The sequence below is a fragment of the Euwallacea fornicatus genome, chromosome 6 (genome assembly GCF_040115645.1).
Source record: "Euwallacea fornicatus isolate EFF26 chromosome 6, ASM4011564v1, whole genome shotgun sequence".
Classification (NCBI taxonomy): Eukaryota; Metazoa; Arthropoda; class Insecta; order Coleoptera; family Curculionidae; genus Euwallacea; species Euwallacea fornicatus.
In genome coordinates this window covers 2,930,387-2,951,901 of record NC_089546.1, presented here as the reverse complement: position 1 = coordinate 2,951,901, position 21,515 = coordinate 2,930,387, and the positions used below count along the sequence as shown (strand labels likewise).

The 21,515-nt window shown below is 33.0% G+C and overlaps 1 long non-coding RNA gene across 1 annotated transcript; it reads left to right on the top strand.

Annotated features, from left to right (window-relative positions):
* The first annotated feature begins 6,154 nt into the window (after nt 1-6,154).
* Nucleotides 6,155-8,499, top strand: LOC136339666 (uncharacterized). The gene is made up of 4 exons (XR_010732177.1): nt 6,155-6,362; nt 6,431-6,634; nt 6,720-6,879; nt 6,937-8,499. It is a non-coding gene; the product is annotated as an uncharacterized lncRNA (long non-coding RNA).
* The last annotated feature ends 13,016 nt before the right edge of the window (nt 8,500-21,515 follow it).

The following is a 21,515-nucleotide window of genomic DNA, read 5'->3' as shown; positions in this document are numbered from 1 at the left end:
ACCACATTGATAAATGTTTTCTGATTCGTTCCTAAAGCCTGTTTTTTGATTAAGTGGTATATTGTTGCCCATTTTTTCAAAATAATTTTTTTTTCACTACATTAACGGTTTGACGAAATGCTAAATAATTTCTGAATGCGTCCGGCAAATGCGTCAGCTCTATCTTCGTCTGTGCAACGCTCTATGCCACCTCTATTGATTGTGCCATGGTATGTTTGTTTTTGCACCTTGATATCTTATCATTTTTTGCCAGAACGATTTCGCCTGATTTTGTTCGATTTCTTGGCATAATTCCAATCGTTTATTCTGTCGATATTGGTGTACTCACTTATATTTCTATTTCTTTCCTTCTTTCCCTATATTTCTATTAAGGTCGTGTGTTCTTTGTTGTTCATTATGTTATGTGTTTGTTTGCTGTCAATACAGTTTTCTTCCACGTTTCATCAGCTTCAACATAAATTTGAGCTAGGTGTGTCGTCAAAGACGTATGAGGAAAAAATTCTTCTGTTACCGGTGACGGTTATTGATGTATATATTCTATGGAGATGGGCTTCGTCTGCGTTTGGATATATTTATACGTGTGTCTGCTGACCCCGTCCGTGTCGGATTTGTTTACATTAACTTTTCCAACATTGTATTTTACAGGAGGCATCATTTACGTTTGTAAGAGGTTAATGTCAAAAGCCACAACTATACGAACTGAGTCAAGTTCGTTACATCAGAAATAAAGTCCGAGTTTTCTAAAAATATGTTCAGCTGTATTGTTTTATTTCTGGTGAGGTTGAGATCTTCAATAATAATCGCGTATTTCTAGAGGCATGCCTTGGCCAGTATGTTTCGTTCTCTGTTGGAGAGTGGATGTATGCATACTAAGAAAACATGGATTCGATTGCCTAGAAAAGGAATAGTAAAGTAAAGATATTCATTCAGGGGATTATTCAGGGAAGGGGGGTCACTTTGCCTAGCTTTACCTTTGGCGTGGCCATGTTTGCAGATGTACTCTCAGTCTCTACAGGTAGGTGTCTGTTCCGGTTTGGTTTTCGTTTCTACGAACATGCAGCAGTCAGTATCATTCCGTTCTATTTAATTGTAAATCTAATATTTTTACAGTTTAGTCCGTTGATATTGGCGCAAAGTAATTTTAAAATGAATAGTCCGTAGTTGCGATGATTCGTTTTAGTTGGTGATGGGGTTTTATCGGGGAGCTCCTGATAGGCAGGGCCATACCGATCATTAATAAATGCATATTGTATATACAGGGTGAGTCAGAGAGAATGGGCCAACACTAAATTGGAGGTATTAGACGCCAAAATATTGTGATTGAGCTCCACATGGCTTACACCAATGTTTAAAGTTTCACAGGAATAGCGTGTTCAAAGTTTAAATTGTATTATGAGATTTGTCAATAATTAAGAAAGTTTTGTTAGTTTAATCTGAAAATAGATAGATTTGTGTTTTTTATTGTGAAAATCGTGAATTTTAAGCTTATTTTGACGTTGCTCCCAAAGGGCGCTAGTTTCACTGCGATATTTAAGTAATTTAAAATATATTTTTTTAACTGTTGAACAATGCCTAAAGCAAGTTGAGAATTTAAAAGAACGCTCAGTTCTATATAGAAGACGTACTCTTGATTAGGTCGTTTAAATTTATCGGTTTTTAAGTTATTTGCGTGTAAATCGTTCAATGTATTTTGCTATGACTAAAAAAAATGTTCCCTTTTATTTCCATTTTCATGCCTTCAAGGAGTTGTGGCAGAAGCCACGAACGCATTTAAAAATATTTAATAAGAAATTTTGTTTAACATTTAGAGACATTTAAAAAATTTATTTTAGGATGTATTGAGGTAAGTAGTGGACACTTTCAACATTTAATTTGAAGTTTGTCATTATCACTGTTATTAATCATTGTTATTGTCATTTATTGTTGTTTTGATTACTTCCCCGTACCTTTTACTATTTCAGGGATAAAAAAATCATAGAAAAATAAATTGAACTTTTTAAATGCAAATAACTTAAAAACCGATAGATTAAGACGACCTAAACAAGAATACATTTTCGCTGCAGAATTAAGAGTTATTTTAAATTTTCAATTTGTTTTAAGCATGAGTCGACAGATAAAAAAAGTTTTAAATTGCTTAAATAATATGGTGAACCTCGCCTGCAGGAACAATGTCAAAGTGATCTTAAAATTCGTAATTCTCACACTAAAAACATAAACCTATTTACTTTCAGAACAAACTATCGAAGCTTTATCAATTTTTGAAAAATCTCGCAATAAAATACAAATTTTGAACACGCTCTATATCTTAAACCAGCGACATTGGTATGAGCCGAGTCGAGCTCAATCAAAATATTTTGTTGTCGACTATCACCAGTTCAGTGTCGGTCTATTCTTTCTGACTCACCTTGTATATATATGTACGGGATTTATTTTTATTGATCTATTTAGAGTAGCAAATATATGCTGAAGGCACGTTTGCGATACATCCAAGACCACTTTTCATTGCGTAGCCTAAGTGTTTGCTCATGTAAAAATATCAAGGTATCAAATAATAATGTGGAGTAATAGATAAGTAAATGGTCTCACTCTCACATACCAAGGGATATAACTAGAGTAATAAAGCAAAATAAGGAAACCTGAGTGACACAATTTTAACGCTAAAGAGATTGTAGGAGATTGTGGTCCGGAGCGAAATGTCAAGGCTGTCAGCTCCAGTCCGAGTGCTCGCTCGGCCGCTCGCTACATATGCAGCGAGGCAGTAAAATCTTGGGCAGAATCGAAAAAAATTCACGTTCTTATGAGTGCGAAAAAAACGAGGCAAGTGGGAAACAGTAACAATAACAGTTTAACTTTCAAAGTGCAGTTTGCATGTGAGAGATTGGCCTTTGCGAGGTTCGTAGAGTCATCCAAGGGCGCAGCACGGGGATTGGTGGAATCTCCTCTATTATGATTATGAATAGCAATATAAACATCTCCATATAATTACGAAATTGTATTGTAAACTTATACGAGTTTGTTTGGTCACGAATAAAATTTCTCAGGTTTTCTTCTGCCTTAAGTCTACTTGCGATAATAAAGATCCTAATTACTTAATTGGCACGAAGATGATGTTTTACTATAAAGACATTAAAATCTCGACTAAGCTCATGCTAATTGAGACTCGCAATAATTTTCAACTTAATAGATGCACCATTAAAATTACAACGATTTGTGAATCAGAACGGTTAGCTTACCTGTGCATCAGTGCGGTTAGGAATTGTAGTAGAGATTTTACCGGGCCACCCCCGAAAATAATATGTCTTATACGGTGTGTTCATTTGAAAAATTACCATTCCAAATATCGTAAAAACGAAAATACAAAAATATAAAAGTACTGAGTAAGGTGGTCTTCTAGGTTGCAAAGGGGAACACGTTTGATATCATCTGCGTAAACCTCATTACCACCCCCTGCCACCCGGCCACCCCCCTTGATAAATTTCAAATGAAAGTCCCATCGAGTTGAACCTCATATTAAAGATAATAAAAAGCACAAAATATCGATAAATTCTATAAGTCAAAGCGTTTTCAAAAAATCAGGGGAAAACGAAAGAAATGTCAAATTAATGCTATTTATTGGATGGGGCTAAAAATATCAACTTACACGTAGCAAATATGTAGGAATAACGTTTTTAGACTTATAATTTTGTCATGTTTAAGTCACAACATGTTCAAAATAATTTTCATTTTGTACTAAACACACATACAATTAGGCTTCCAATTCTTACCTGACCTTTTGAGAAGTATCTTTAATATGGCCCAACGAATTATGGACAATAAAGAATTTCCAAATAATTGAAAAAGAGGTTTAATACGCAAAGCTTCAAAAATTCTGCATAACCTGATTTTTGTTTTGACATAATTTCACCTTCATATTTATGGTTTATTATTATTAATGGCACCCTTTTTGTATCAATAAACAATTTTTATATATTTTTTCTTAAAGAAAGAATCGAGGTTTATTTTGATGGTATCGGCTAGCACCATTTCAAGGCTTAAAACAAAATCATGCGTCGCCAAGTAATATCACAAATTGATCGTGCAAGAATGGTAGCTTTCGTGGAAGAAAGACACGCGTAAAGGTTTGCAGTTGAGCTAATAGGTGTTGCTCAAAGCGACATCTACCACACAGGAAATCACTATTTAGAGATTAATTGTATGCAAGATCGACGCAAATGTGGCCGTCGGTGTAAAAGCAAAGTCGCTATATACACTTAACAATTCGGCGAAATAGCTTCAAATGGAAGTTCGACATGCATTTGGAGTTACCATTTCTTGCCCGACACTTAAAAGACGTATCATTTGGTCCGGTTTGCGATGTCGCCGAACAAGAAGAGTTCCTCAGCTACAATATCAACACAGGCTTCGATAATTGCAATGCTCTCGACAGCACTTACTCTTATCCAAAAGATTTTGTAATTTTGTCCTTTTTTCTCATGAGACCATAATTTACATGGTAAATGATAGCTCCTAAATTTAATTTGGAGACAGTCAACAAAAGCTGCTGAACTTATCCACGTTCGCCCCATACCCCATTTTGCTGGAGTAAACGTCATGTATTAGAATGGTATAATTTCCGATGGACGTCCCACTTGGTTCATGTAGAAGCGACAGTGACGAGCAATAAATATATTAAAGACATTCTGGATTCATGTATTAGACTATGGCGAGGTGCCGTTGGTGACAGATTTGTCACCATAGAGGACAATACCCCTCTTCATCGCACTATCGCGGTAAATGACTACTTTGAAAGTGAGGGAATCAGCCATTTAAATTGTCCTGCTTTACCATCTGACATGTACTCTATACAACATGTTTGGGACATTCTATTCAGAACAGCGAATTCTCATAAAAATCCGCTCAGAACCATCCAGAATTTTATTAATTGCTGCTGCTAAAGAATTGCAGCGACGTCTTCAAGCTTGTATTAATCCCAAGTGTTGAAATGCACATTATAAATTACTTTTTTGGTTTTAAAATTCTGAGTGAACAGTTTCGTTTTTTGTCTTTAAATATTGTTTTTATTGTTCCAAATTTAATAGTAAACTAACTATGGTACAAACTTAATGGTTTTTAATCAAAACTTCGTTAATAACTAAATAGTTCGTACATTTTTGCACCATATAATGAAATATTCAAAACTTAAAGTAATCCAAAACTTTTGAAGCTATGCGTATTTAAGGTACTGATGGCTTTAGATACGAGAATAAGGTTTAAACGCTTGACGCTTAAGGAATAAGGAGTTTTGCAACTTTTAACTTTTCCCGCCATCACTTTAATTACGAGTCAATCATTTTGAAGCATGCGCTATTTGCACAGCACTCTAATACTTAGAGCAATGGTGAGTTTATATACGAGAATCAGGTATAAGGTTTCTTACACACCAACCCATAAAAGTGTTTATAAGCCGAATAACGCCAAATGCTTTAGGAATAACCGTTAAGAATTGCCAACTTTTAACTTTAAGCTGTACTCTTACGCGTTAGCTCTATTGAAGCAAGCGCAGTTTATATGAAAAACAACATACTAGTCGTTCCTTGCGTTATATCCCGTTTACATTTAGTTTACATGATAAGTTATCCTCATCCCTAATAGTTTCACATTTATTTTTCACATTGATTGATTGTGCGTAAAATAATATTGCTATTTACTCTACTCTGCAAACACGTCAGACGGCGTTTTACCTAAAGCTTTATTTTTCTGTCAAAAGCCTCATCCTTATTCTCATAATCTCAATTTCAGTATTAAAAAATTGCAATTTTGAACTCGTTACCTTTTCAATTCGATTTGGTTCTGGAAGTGGATCAGTTTAGTTCCTGAATAATTGAATATTGGGATAACTTTATTAATTGTACCGTCACCAAAATAAGTACATGTTTGCATACACGTATGTAGGTACTTGATAACTAAATCATTTTCCATAAAATACACAATTTTATTAAATGTAGCATGGCGTCATCTGCCGTGCAATAATCGAATTACAATTTCTAAGTTCCATCTTTTGAAAGGAACTGTAGAGTCATGCTGTTGGGAGCTCAAGTTGTTAGCGGAGCTTGCAGATGGCGCATGCATTAATCGATTGTTTACTATACCTATACTCGCTGCTGTACACATTCCTGGGCCCAATTTTGAATTGGTAAACAGGGGGAAAAAGTATAAATTCAAAAAATTGTTTATAAAAACTTGTTATTCTAAACCATGTTGTAATTAATATGTATTAACTATTAGCGTCTTTTTAGTTTGTGGATAATGTGAACTGTGAAAGTCCAACAGCTACAAGCTCTAGAACAAGTAAATATGAACCCCTTAAATTTTAAAGAATTTAGGTATGTATCTCTAACAGAAATTTACATGTACATTATTGAATATATTTTTAAGTGTATTTATGTTTTAGTTAAACAAACTAAAAGAGTGAAATAAAATTACTTTCGAGAAATCAAGCAGACTTGAAAATGAAGTATGATATTATACAAGTAACGTCAGACCCTCTAGAAGTGGTACCCTATCACTTCCAAATGAGTTGCTTTTCAGAAATATTCAAGAGTTACCAACATTAGAGGAAAATTTCAATAGTGAAGAAAATTAATTTCAAAATTCAGTATGTATTGTTTGCTTTCGCTAAATCTAAAAGTTATGTTATTTTTTGAATTTTACAAAATTAATTATATGTAATTCATTTTTAGGTTTTGCACTTCAACAACTTTGGATTTAAAAGTCTTCAATTGAGAGTACATATAATTCTTAAGGATATATTCAAAATTAATGTTATCATGTGGTTCAACTATTATGGAAAAAATTGCAAAACAGCTTTTCATACTCTAAAATTGAATAAAGCCCTGCTAGGTAAAATTTTGTATTCTCAGTGGATGTTTCAAGCACTTCAAAATTGTGTGGTTCCAGAGTCCATTAAGGGTAAAGATGTAAGTACCTCGTCAGATATTGAAGAAACCATTAAGTTATGACTGAACTACACTTGTTAAACAAGAACAAGCAGAAAAAGGAATGAAGATTTATAGAAAAACACTGTGCACTGTGACTCTTTCTTTACTAAGCATAAGAAAATTGAATCGTTATAGGAGTATGTGTGAGTAACTTTTAATTTTAATATTCATGAGACAAGGTATAAGAGTAGGTGTACAAAATATTAGTACTCCAAAATGAACAGTTAGTAAATTGGATAATCCAAAATAATGACATTTTCAGTAATGTTATATCAGGTGTTGGTGATCAACATGTTAATTTTGTATAAAAATGCAATGAGAATTATGTAGTAAATTACAATAATGTTTTCAAAGAGAATAATTTTGACAAAAACGGTGAATTAAAGACAGAGTATTGGCGAGGGTCGTGGCTTTCAGAGAAATAGTTTTCGGGTAAAGTTGCTAATGCTAGAGAGACTCTGCTGTTAGAGATTCTTACACTACTGTACTTTCAAAATCACTGCTCCGTAGTTTTCTTCACGATCTCATAAATATTTCAAAAATTATTGGATCATATAAGGCTTTAAAACGACAATGATTTAGTAAATAATAAGCGCTATAGAGGTTTTCTATAATTTGAAAAGTATTGTACTTAACTCTTGTATAAGCAATAGTGTACCCAATGCATGTTTGAGTTTTAACCACACCAAAAGAAAAGTCCCTAAATACGAGAAATCAATTTAAAGAATTACTGTTTAATTAACAGTCCTTAGAAACTGGCACATTTCGGCAGGCAGATTTGTTTTTCAAAAAGTAAAGTGCAGACACACAATTGAAGATGAAAGATGAATTGATTAGACCTCTCTACATAACGTGTACTTCTAAAGTATTATTTCTATGGAATACGTACCTACTACAAGTGTTTTTCCTACCTGATGCTTACCTAATCTAATAAGAAGCGCATTTTTCTCAGTATCTCCTTGAAATTGCATGAGAGTTTGAGCCCTAATTAGATTAATAAGAAACCTGGAAAATTTCCTCCTGACAACTCGATCATAGATAATAAGGGGTCGTCTGTAACGAGATATTTTGCTAGGATTTTTCTTCAATTGCAGGTTTTTAACTGAAATAATAAACTCACTTGTTTAAATCTCAAATACGAATGAATGGAATTTTGGAAAAAAATCCTTAGGGTCTGCTGTATTACATCAAAATTTATTATCCTTAAATGAAAAACAATGTATGTATAAGGTATGTTTAAAACATAGGATTATCTATGAAATATTAAAAAAATACATAAAATTGAAACAAGGAATATAAATTTTTGCTTAAAACATGAATTCATTGACATTATATCCTATACTATTTATTTATTCAATTTTGCTTATGAATACAGAAAAAAGAAAAAAAACGAATCATTTTATTCATTTAATAATACAAGACCACTATGAAAATTTGTTAACCCTTGAAGAAAAAGGACAAATACACATTTTACACTAATTTAAGAGATCAGAAAGAAAAATTACTTTAAAAGAAGGCCGCTCAAAAACATTAGTTCATAATTTTATTAACAGGGTTGTAAAAATTACTAAAGGGCAAAAACTTGACGCCCAAGTAATCTGTCGAAACAAGATGAAAGAAAAATTTTAAGAAAAATTGTTTAAGGATATAAGTCATCAATGGAAATTATATCTATACTTTAGTAAACCGTATGCAAAAAAAAAGTTTTTATCGCATTAAAATGCTCCAATTTTGTGGCTTACAAAAAAAAATAAACAAAACCACCTTTTAACGAGCGCTATAAAAATACACGAGTGGTTTTTGTTAAAGGAGTCAGGTTTTGATTTGATGAGTGGTTTTCAGTCATTGTTACAGATGAATAAAAGGTCCATCTCGATAAACCATATGGTTGGGCTTACTACTGGTACGATTTAAGAAAAGAAAAACAGTTCTTTTTTAGTGCCAACACGGTGGAAGCTCGGTTATGACTTGGGCAGAATTTTCTTTCATTGATTTGACCATTATTGTTTTTCTAACGAGTAAAATGAACGTTCATAATTATGTATCTCTCTTCAAAGACAACCTTTTGCTCATTGGTGATCTTTTGGCAGGGTCTAATTGTGTTTTTCATTAGGATAATGCTTCAATTCACATGACTCGTATAACAAAACATTGGTTTTCCGTCTACAATATCAATGTCACGAAGGGACCCCCGAAAAGCACCGATCTAAACTCAACGGATAATTTATGGGGATATGAAGGAAAAAACTGCCTAAGAGTGATATCGCATTTCCCCTAAAATTTTTCAGGGATTAATCGAAAGCATGAATGACCGAGTATTTAATGTCATAGATAGGAAAAGGAAAACCATATGATTGTGAAAGTATTTTAACCAAAAATTTATGTGGTATTATATTTTTGGACAGAAAATTTTTATTTTGTCGTTATAAAAATGTTAAATTATAAAATGAATGAAAATTTATGAATTATTCGTTGTTTTCAACTCTCTTCAAATAAGTTATGTGCTTGTTAACAATTCGTTTTATTGATCTCAAGAAAAAAAATTAATGCTGGTCCTATATTTTTTGGGTATACTTTACATACTTATCTTATCGAGTATGAAATGGTTCATTTCAGATTTATGCATGCAAACACATAGCAGTTAATGTATGATTAGAACGTCCTTTGATCTATGGTGCATAGGTAGTTTTGATTATTAATTAATTTGTGGAAATACTGAAGCGTGAGTGTTAAATAAGCGAAGAAAAAATAATGGAACGAAGCGAAGCATCAAAACGAAAACTCGCGTTCGAATTCTGATGGAGAGCAATTGAAAATTTCTGTTAATTTAATGCCCCATCCGTTGCAGAAATAAAATATTCCGCCTCTTATCGGCAGGGGCTCGCAATTTTGAAAGCCGTTTTCCTCTCTGGAATATTATTTGTGAGTGCTTTGATTAGTTCGCCTTTTAATTTTAAGGGATACCTATTGGAAAACCATTAAAGAGCCTGCTGAGTATTGAAAACAACTTTTTTGCCACCCAACGGTTTCGGCGAAATGGGGAATAATGTTTTTAAATAGATTTTTTGACAAACTCTTCTCCAAAATATCCAGAAGTTCAATAAATTAAGTGCTACGCAATGCATGCCGCCATCTGCTGCTGAAGGTATGCTCTTTGATAGCAGTGTTTCTTACCAGGGCCCGGTACAAGTCTCAGTATGGCAACTAACCGATAGGTGACGACACACACATCAGGAATTGCAGAGAAATTCATCTTTTGCAGAACATTTTTGGTCTAGATGCGATTTACTTTCAATGCCTGGAAATCACTTAGGAAACCTATTTTTCAATCCGTTTGAACATTAACTTTAGTTTCGACTTTCCAAAGTAGAAAATTTTGGAATTTGCCATGACCTAATCCAATCACCCGAGCCGGTATTAAGGTTCATGTTACGGAAACCGCTTCAATAATTCACTTAGCTGCGGCTTTGGAAATTCTGGAAATTGATGGTGATTCGTTTGCTGGTTGGTCAGTTTGTCCGTTGGAGCATTACCTGGCTCCATCATCATCTTTCCAAGAGTTAAATACGCTGTGCTATATAGGTTTCTTTTCTCTTCATCTTGATTTGATTGTAAATCACTATCCATTGCAAATGTGTCTCCATTAACGTGCTTGTTGCCTTTGAACTGCGATTAATGGCTAATCAGGCGAACATTACATTATTGTCATTGGGAGATATCGGCATTCACGAACCCCCAGACTAATTAGCCGAGCATTGGTCACGTGCCTAATCGAATATAAACCGAACATGCGGTAGCTGATTGGAAAAGTGATAAGAACGGGGAAAGCAACGGGTTACACTGATAACGAATACGAGTACATTGGAGTTTTAATTTGCGAATATGGAGCCATCCTCTGATAAGTTTTTGGTTTCAGGATAAATAGAAAATAAGCATCTAGTACGTAGTTTCTGAGATGTTTACGCGTTTCTATACAACATATATTTTTTAGTCTGATCACATTCGAAAACTTTACCTCTATATGTTTATCATTTTCCTGATATTTCGGTCCATTTCACAAGCGATTACCCCAATATCAGCACTTAAAGGGTTTATTTGTTCCTAAACACCTCAGACTCTATAAAAATGCGTATATATTTCTCTTTTATGTCTTTAGTATTAGAAACGACTTTCTGTTACGGTATGATAACGGACAGGGACGGCTCGGGCGGTGCAGTTTTGTCCTTTCAATTGATACGTATACGTAGGTCCAATGAATTTGTAAAAGTTTGCTCCCGAATACCTGAAGCCGGCAGAATTTCTGGGAGCTAGAGGTAGTGAGCTCAGACATTTAAAATTTTCAATAGTTATTTTCGAATAAGGTCCTGTGTTTGTATGGCATAATAAAAGTGTATTTGGCACCTGAAAAAGTGTTATATATCGCCAAAGTAGACGTATATCAATTTAAAGGCTTCCAACCGCCTATTCTGGTCACGTATGGTTCTCGTTGGGATTCGGAAAAATATATTTTTAAAACGACGCTAAATTCACCTTTAAGAAGTGCTTTGTATTTCCGACCGCGATCGTTTTGGTGCTCCTTTTGTGGCCTGGAGAAGCAATTTACGTTGGACGGCTTTTTAACTTTCTTTTATCCACGGTTAAGACCAATACCCATGATATAAGCGGGTTAGAGGTGACAATGAAAAAGGGCGATTAAAATCTGATAAAGAAATAAAATCTGAAAATATGAAATGTAAAAATTATCGCTCTATATTTCGCTTCAAGAAAGACCGAAAACAGGGAGTTCACATTTAATGTAATTAAGGTGTAGTGCTTTCACCATTACGGGCTTTTTACCTATAAAGACACAATAACAATTAAGCCAACTTCCACAACGATTTTCTAGACGTCTTCGATAAAACTCACTAGAAGCATAACTAAGATCTTTGTAATTCTCCTTATCTCTCTTAATACGACAGTTTCCAATAAATCGTAAACTTTTAATTAGACCAGACAGGATTAATTAACATTTTCGTCACGCTAATCTATGTCCAATTCTGCAGAAACGCTTAGGGTATAGATCGTCCGGAGTGTGGAGCTAATTTTCCAGAGATTTCATGATCATAGAAATTATATAAAAATTGTGCTGCAGTGATATACAAGCAAGAAAGGAGCCGGAATCCTGGAAATGGACTCACAATTGTGTCGAACGATACATTTTTCATCGGTTTGGGGATTTATCCAGATCGGCGTGACAATTTGCTGGCCCGGCGCACCTCATCAATCAATTAACGGGGCTCAGTGTACAAAAGGCCGCCTTCTGGAAAAGTGAAGAAAGTCGAGCTCACGAAAAAACACACTGGAAAAGCGTTTAGAAACCGACGGTTCGGAAACTATTTATTACGGTATTTGAGAAGATTTCCAGCAAATAAATATCTCGAACACGTCAAGGTGCTGATTAATTTAATTCCATGAGGAGATTTTCAGCCCCTTTTAAACCCCTTAAGTCAATACTTTCCTTGCAGTTTAACCCTTTGAAGCCATTATCCGACCATATACCAGATATAATAATTAATAAACCCCCTTATCCCTTTTATCTTCCGAAGATCTTTCGAAATTTCCTAGGCCTAACATGGTTCCTAATTGACCTATGCGTGCCGCAAAATTTACCGCTTAAATTTCAGGTAATTTTATTTATCTTTAGATTCGCTACTTACTGTAAAAATCTGTAATTTGAAAAACCCGCCAATAATTTATTAAAATCAGGAGCATACGTATCACAATTTTTGTACAACAATTATCCGACAAATCGAGTAAAATAAATGAAAAACAGATATATAATATGATAAATGATAAAATAAGAATAATAAAAAAATATGCATTCTAATTTAGTAAAGACAGGAGCGTAAAGAACACAATTTTCAAGTAAGAAATAGGAATAATAAAAAATTTAATCATATTCAAAAATAGTTAAAACTTCAAAGGAAAATTCATCGTTTTTTATTGAAAATTGGGAACATTCATAGAGATTTTCAGAAACGAAGAACGCCAAAAAAAGTGTTCAAAATCTAAATAGAAAAAATTGCGGTTATAGTTAAAATTTTGAATTTGAAAATAGGTGATATACAGCATTCAAAATTCGTAAAAACAATGAAAAATGCAGTATGCCTCTGATCACAATCACACATATTAGTAGTTTATAAATCCTAATTCAGCAGTAACGCTATGGAAAAATTAGGGCTATACCAGGAAAGGTAAATGTCAAGCAGTTAAGTTTAATAAAAAAAAACAATATAACACGGAAAAAGTAAAAAAGTCGTAGATTATCATTATGAATTTTAAATCTTTATAGAAACCCCGAAAATTAAAATATGATATTGAATTTCATTGATACTGACATCTCATAATTATCAATTTTATATGAAATATAAATATAAAAATAAATGAGGGCCATACTAAAAAAAAAATAAAATATGAAACTGCTCTGGAATAAGTTGCATCGTTACCAGTAAACATTCGTAGAAGTTGTGTAAAATACAGTACGCCACTGAGTGTCACGACTATTGATAACTAATAATTCTTGATTTGGCGATACTGTTATGGGAGAATCAGGATTGTACCGAGAAGGAAATAACAACCTAATAAAATCCAGTTTTCCTTGACATAAAACTTGATTTAACGTTACTAAATATGGAAAATCTGTGAAAATATTAGTAGGAATTATTGTTTTATTTATAAATCGATTTGAAAAAAAAATCAGGGATGGGTTAAATAGAGAAAAAAAAGTCAAAATGTCAAGAAAAAACTCACTAGTTTTTACTGAGAAATATAAATATTTATGAATGTTCTTAAAAGCAGGGTATTTATTTTCATAGAGATTAAAAGCTTATAATTTTAAGTAAAAAAAATTCAAATGAAAAAATATTCTCTTATCAATAAAAATTTTGAGTTTTTTTGGAATTCTCAAAAAACGAATTAAGGTACTGATATTGTTATTTTCATTCATATTGAAATCCCCATTATATGGAAAAGCAATTTGAAAAATCGTCATATGGTACGTGTAGGTATAGTAACATGAAAGGTGCAGTGAAGACAATTTAGAATGAAGTACCTGGGTGAACAAGTAGAAATAGAATAAATAATTTCTAAAAACTGCTAGGTTTTAAGACATTGTACCGGGCGTTTCTAAAAATGTGAGCAATATCTTGGAAATGAAAAAGCCTCATTATGCTTATAAATTGTTTTTAAAAAAACTACCGTTACGGAAATACAGCTCTCTTAAATTTTGATAGTGAAAATAGTATTTTTTAAATAACTTTTTCTCCGGTTGATGAGATTTAATGAATTTTGGGTAAATTGTGTGTCATATCAAGGTTAATAAGATTGAGGCTAACACTTGTTTCTACATGTTGAAGGAGACGTAGGGGAGGCTACCCTCAATTTCTTTATCCTTAAAATTTTAAGGTGTTGGCTTTTTTAAGTTGTGATGTGGTTTATTAGATTTCCGGTGTACCTAAGAAAAAAAAAGGTTACTTTAAGCTGATATATGTAAACCGAATCATTTTCCAGAAAAAACACCATTTTGTCAAAAAATGCATTTTACAAAATTAATGGAACGTTTAAATTTACCAGCAAAAGAGGATGAGAACTGTAAGAAATGTCACAATAGAATATTCACCTAAGTAAAAACTAAAAGTAATATAATAAATTTATTTTTTATAATTTTAACATAAAAATGTTTTTTATTTTGGTATCTGGATGATAAAGTAAAAAAAGACGTTAAATATCATTACGTATGATAAAATGTTGCTTTTCTGGAAAATGGTTCGGTTTACGTACGTCAACCTAGGGTACCGTTTTCTTCTTAGGTACGCGGGAAATCTAATGAACCCCATCACAGTTTAAAAAATCTAAGACCTTAATAATTTAGGTGTAAAGAAGTTAAGGGTAGCTTTGCCTCCGCCTGCCTGAGTGGTAGATCCTATTTTATTAACCTTGATATGATACACGAGCTACACAAAATTCATTAAATTTCATCAACTGATAGCAAAGTTATTTAGTAAATACCATTTTCATCATCAAATTTTGAAGAGCTTTATTTTCGCAAAAGCAGATTTTTGGAAAATAATTTATAAGGATAAGTACAATCTTTTGTCTTTTTATTTCCGGAATATTGCCTACATTCTCGAAACACCCTCTATACTGAGTGTTTGAAGATTCCTACGCATCTTGAGGAATTTCCTCCACTGAAAACAAGGCACGAATATCATCAGAACGGATAGATTTTTGTGTAAAATTAGTTCCAATAGAGTTGTTTGGCATCAAGCGTCAAATCTGCATACATCTCCTTTCAATCTTCCAACCTATCGTATAATCGGATGCGTCTGTTCCTGGTCCATAAAGGGTTTCGAGGTAATCGCTTTAATTTAATCTGTTCAAAGGGTCGAACTAATTAGCTAATGGATAACAAGAGAAGCGTATTAACCGGCCCTTATCGGGATACGGTCCTACTCGGGCGTACTTAAACTGAAAAAAGGAAAAGCGACCAAACTGGGATCTTTTATTTGGTTGAGACACTGAAATGGACTTTCATTGGATTAGTCACGAGCGCGGCCTTGTGGAAGAGTACCTCACTGGATCAGAATTTTCCAAAGTAAAAGAATTTGTATATTTCCAATCGAGATTACCCTATTTATGAGAGTTAAGGAGGGGGCGGAGATCAATTTCTCATCCGAAGCGCCAGCAAAAAGATCACGGTTAATTAGAACGAAGGGCTTCCGATTTCCTCAAGATGCAAATTTCTAAATAAGAATACCCTAAAGTGCCTTTGCAGTAAATGGCCTGTTATGAATGAAGCGATTCCGCATGATTCATAACGAAGCGGATTAAGCAAGAAGCATTTTATCTCCGGTCTGTTTCCTCACTTCATTAAGTTGGTGTTTGAAGCCTCAGCAATGCTCGTCGAATCTGAAGGAATTGCTGCTACATGATTTAGCAAACTTTCTCACAGCTGCGATTCCTCGATGCAGCTAGTTTAATAACTGTAACTTTACGTTCCAGCATGATTATCCTTGCACCGCTGCCGCCACGTTTAACCAAGGATCTTAGCTTCTCAACATTAACTATATACAAGTTTTGCTCTGGCAAAACTTCGACTTAACGCTCGCAGAGTTAAATCCGCTGGAAAATCCAAACCGCAGTATTCAGGATCGAGATAACTTTCTGGATTGGTTTTGCAAGGGGGTTCCCTTAACACATACTCGTTAGAACTGATGTTCTTGCTAAAGACATGAACCTGAACCGACACGAAAGTTTAGATGGTGCAGTATTTTCAAGAAGTTAACAAATTATTTGGAGGGTTTTTGAGATGAGCACCAATCAAATCAAAATATTTAGAATTGAAAATTTCAGAAATTCCTATAAGTAAAAATCGAATAGCCCCGTAGAGTTGATGTATTTCAATGTCTTACCGGATGACGAAAGACACTGGCACAGTTTGATATATGGTAGAATATTTAACCCCTACAAGAATATTAGCACGTGATTTCAACAAGACCATACCTCATGCCACAATGCGTTAGCTGTTAGAGAATATCTGCAAAATATTCTCAATGAGAAAGTAATTTACTGACATTCACATATATTTTGGCCTGCTAGATCTCCCTACTAAACCCCTATCGATTATTTCTTATGGGGTTACTGAAAACAGAACGTTTACCAACACAGACCGTTTCAAGGCGTTAATTATTTAGAGAAAATCATTTCGGAAGGATGTCAAGAAATTACCCCAAATGTGATAGTGAATGTATTAAGAGAATTTGACAAAAGAACGATTAAATTTTTTTAAAAGAAAGGGCAACTGGGCCGAGGCACTAGTGAAATGACTTAAAACTCGAATAATTCTACATAGTTACACAAATTATTAACTCTGTCTTTTCCTATTCCTCATTGTTTTTTAAAATGTGGGAAATATTTTATATATACCCTTTATTCACAAAAGGGAAGACAGATTTCCAATATGGAATTATGGACCCACATTCAAAATTAATGTTATCCTAAGTTTTTGGATGTTTTTCATGAGTACGAGTTAGATCTTGCTGTACGAAATTTCTCATCTCCTCCATTTTCAACAAACCAACTAACCACTTCCAAGCTGTTGATATATGGTGATTATGTACTTAGGCAATGGACGAAAATGGTCAATGTATAAAGATTTTTTTTTTTATATAAAGAACAACAATTTTATAATTTGAATACTTTCTCGACATCATGATACAATAGCTATCACACTGTTAAGAAAGATGATTGAGGATGTTGCTGCAAAAAGGCATCATCTCTATTATTGATCACTTTTTATTTCTGTGGTATACAAAACGTAAAATACAGAGAGTTATTCAATAAGTGTTCGATGTTTCACAGGGTGATTGCTCAAGTAGTTTGAAGATGAAAAGTTGTGATAACATGTGTCCTAGCTCGTTTAGATTCCAAGATACGGAGTATTGAATTTGAAAAATGAATCACATATTATTCTTTGATATTTTTCGATTTCTTCCAGCTAACATTGCGAAATTTCGTATTCGATAATTTTTTTGGAATGAAAAATCCAAATCTATCAACGATTTAGTTGTATTTTCTAGAGGGTATCACAAGCGACTATTATACCTCCTTATTTTATCATTTTGGGATAATAGCATGCACGATCAACTTTAGATACGTTTTTTTGGAAACCGTTGCTTCTAGCGAAGGCAATAAGGTGAAATTTTTTTAAACAAGGTAGAGAAAAAAATTCTACTCGAGAGTGGCATACAGTGTAGCACAAAGAAGTTGCAGCTATTTAAATGTGTCCTAATGGCCATTTGTAGCGTCCTCTAGGAGACACAACTAAATCGTTGTTCAATTTGAATTTTTCATTCCAAAGAACCTTAGGATCCGAAATTTTGTAAAATTAGCCGAAAGAGATAGAAATTATTCAAAGATATCAGAAAATATGTAACTTATTTTTTCAATTTTGACGCTTGCTATCTTGAAAACTAAACAAGCTACAAAATATGTTTATAAGAACTTTCCATTTTAAAATTGTTTGAAAAAATATCGTATGAATTATCAGAATCTTATTCAATATCACCTTGTACAGGGTGAGTCAGCGAAATTACAAAGTTGCTTAATGAATTCCGTTTTATATTTACTCTCAAACTGAATATGTTCCGCGATATAACTTTGAAATATGCATATTTTAAAAATATTTAGAAACCTACAGGGTCACTCAAAAAGGTATGGCTTTTAAAAGGTGAATTTTTTAAAATGGCACACCCTGCATTTCAGTAGCTTATTGTATCTTAAGCCTAATTATAAATTTCTTTATATAGTTGAGTATGCCTATCTTTTGTGGTTAAGGAGAAATCGAGACTTTTTTTCAAAAAAATGTCATTTTCAAGCCTTTATTTATTGATATATAATATCTTTAATTTTTATGGGATAGCACTCATATTTGGAATCGTGAATATAAAAGTCTGGATCAATGTTTCGTCAACTAATCATTTGAAATTAAACACACAGAGTGTTTACTATTTAGGTGTCAATATAAAAAAAAATAATCTAAAAAGGTCACTTTTTTTTTTTTAATAGAACGCCCTATGTATATTAAGCTCGCCTAATAATACTTTGAAAATCTTAGGTGTTTTAATATCTAAAGAACAAAAAGGTTAAGGTCCACTATATTTAGAACTTTTAGTTTTTTCACTTACACTAGTTATGCAAATTATTGAGGCATGTCGAGTTCTTTCTCAAATTAATTATATTTGAAGTATGGTTTTTAAGGGGGGAAGGACCGGTTTTGAAAGTTAATAATAATAATAATACAAATTCAAGTAGCTTGGTTTCCGTTTAATTAAGTCGGAAAGTATGAAAAGCAAAAATGCTTAAGCCTTACTTATACATTTAAGACTTGGGCTCCAAATCGAAAGTACAGGGCTCAAGCGCTAACTTAAGCTTTAGCTCACTCGAGCTCTCCCACGAAAAATCTATTGCTGTGAAATCAACTTGATTTGTTACAGCAATTTCTCCGTATTAGGACTTAAACGAGCCAAAGCTTAAGCTGAGTATAACTTACGCTTCACTTGTACAACTGGAATTAAGGATCGATTAAACTATGCTCAACTTAAGCTTTAGTTCACTTAAGCCCTCCCGCAAGGACTCTTTCGATGTCAAATTATTTTTTCTTAACTGAACCAGAATTGGTAGGTTCCACTGTCACATTGTCCATGTCATATTGGCATTAAGGTAGGTATGTCTTATTGACATCATTCAATAAGAATAGCGTTGGTGTCATTAAAACATACCTACATTTATGCCAATGTGACATCAAAGAGTTTCTTATGTGGAGAAGGGATGTAAGAGAGTCTAGCCCAAAACTTCTGTTAATTCGTAAAAAATCAAGTGGGGTAAATTTTAATAAAAAAAACGAGAAACTCAGTATGTCAAGCAGGGTGTACAAATATTTTGCCTAGATAGACAGGTAAATCCTGACGTGCCAGTAAACAGACCCCAATTATAATTTAGTGACACCAGAGTTGGTGTACACTATATTCGTTTTATTTTAGTACACTTTTAATCGATATGTAAAATTATTATTTCTTGAGATAGAGATGTTAATAAAAAACGAGGTAAATTTTTTTTTATCCACAATTTTATACTTTTTCTATCGCGTTTGATTTTCAAGCTGTCGCGTAATCTCATTTTTTTTTAATGGACACCCTTATATTTTGGCATTTTTCAATAGATATTGTTGTTCTAAATTTAAATATGTACCATATAATGGTATGGTAATGGTAAAATATGTTATTATTAGTTCTATGGTTCAATGACAATAATTTTCAACAAGAAATTAACAATTTGAAACAGTGAAGCTATTTAATGTAATTATGTAATTTAATACTTTGCATAATAATTATTTAAGACAGATAAACAAACACATATGACTTCGAAATGAAAAAATTATGAGTTTACTAAGAAGAAAAATTACAAATTAAGTTAGAAATATTGCTCTATATTTTGTGCAGCCTGTTTTTCAATAGACGTTGTACACCATTTAATTATACGTTCTTTAACTTTCAACAAAACTTCTGTATTATTTTTCACTTGACGCAGAGCATTTCTAATGCGCATATCTAATTCATTAATGCAATTATTAGGAAGTGCAAAAACAATATTCTTGACATCGCCCCATAAAAAAAAGTCGCATGGTGTGAGGTCGAGACCGTTTGGAGGCTATTTAATAGTAACCGCTTTTGCTATCTACTCCGTGTATATTTCACTTCAATACTGTGTAACTGCAGTTACACTGTGAAGGGGCATCCCATTTTGATGTCATATTAAAGTTCTTACATTTTTTAAACGCAAATCGTCTAAACGATTTTCTAGTTCTTCTACCAACATTTCTATGTGTCTCCAATATATCTTTCATGGAAAATTATAGGGCCAAGAACCTGATCGCGGACTAATCCACACCAAACAGAGATTGATTGCCGACCTTGGAATTTTATTTCCTAGATTTCAAATTTTTTATGTAATTATTTATTATATTATATAATGTTTCTTCTTCGCGTGGCAGCCTTTATTTGTGGAAAATGGTGATTCATCGTTCCATAAAATCTTATCAAAAATGTTGCGTCAGCCTCAAGTCTTCTTAACATTTCAGTGCAAAATTGAAGTCGTTTCTCTTTGTGAGCGTAAGTTAATTTTTGCAGTCTTCTGATTTTGAAAGGACAAAATTTGTGTTTCTTTAATGCCTAACTCTTTTGACACATCTTTTATTGAATTTTCTGAAAAGACTCTAAAATATGCCAAAATGTTAATTTCTAAGTCTTCGGCAAGAAGTTTCTACATGCAAGAAATTCTTGCATGCAGAAACTTACCATATTTTTTATTGTTACCCTTCTGTTGGGAAACTTAAGTCTATATTGCTTCAATGCCGTGGTAATACTGCCTCTCTGTTGATGAATTTTAAATACATCACATCTCTCTGCCGTTGAATAATGCATTTTTTCTTATTGAAAGTATAAAAAACACATCAAAATCTAAAACATAAGTTGCTGTGTCAATGTCAAAAATGTTGTTTATGCATCTCCTTGTAATTGCATTAATGAATTAGAAATCCATATTAGGGATGCGATACGTCAAGTGAAAAATAATAGAGGAGTTTTGTTAAAAGTTGAAGAACATATAGTTATACGGTGTAAAATGTGTATTGAATAACAAGGTGGACATAGAGAGCAATATTTATAACTTAATTTGTAATTTTTCTTGTTAGTAAACTAATAAATGTTTAGTTTCGAATTTATATATGTTTCTTCATCTGTCTTAAATAATTATTATATAAAGGATTAAATTTATTACATTAAATAGCTGAAGTGTTTCAAGTCGTCTATTTATTATTGAAAAGTATTGTTATTTGAACCAGAGAACTAACTCTGACGTATCAATATAGGGCATATTTGAAATCAGAACAATATCTATTTGAAAATACCAAAATACAGGGGGGTCCCATGTGAAAAAAATGAG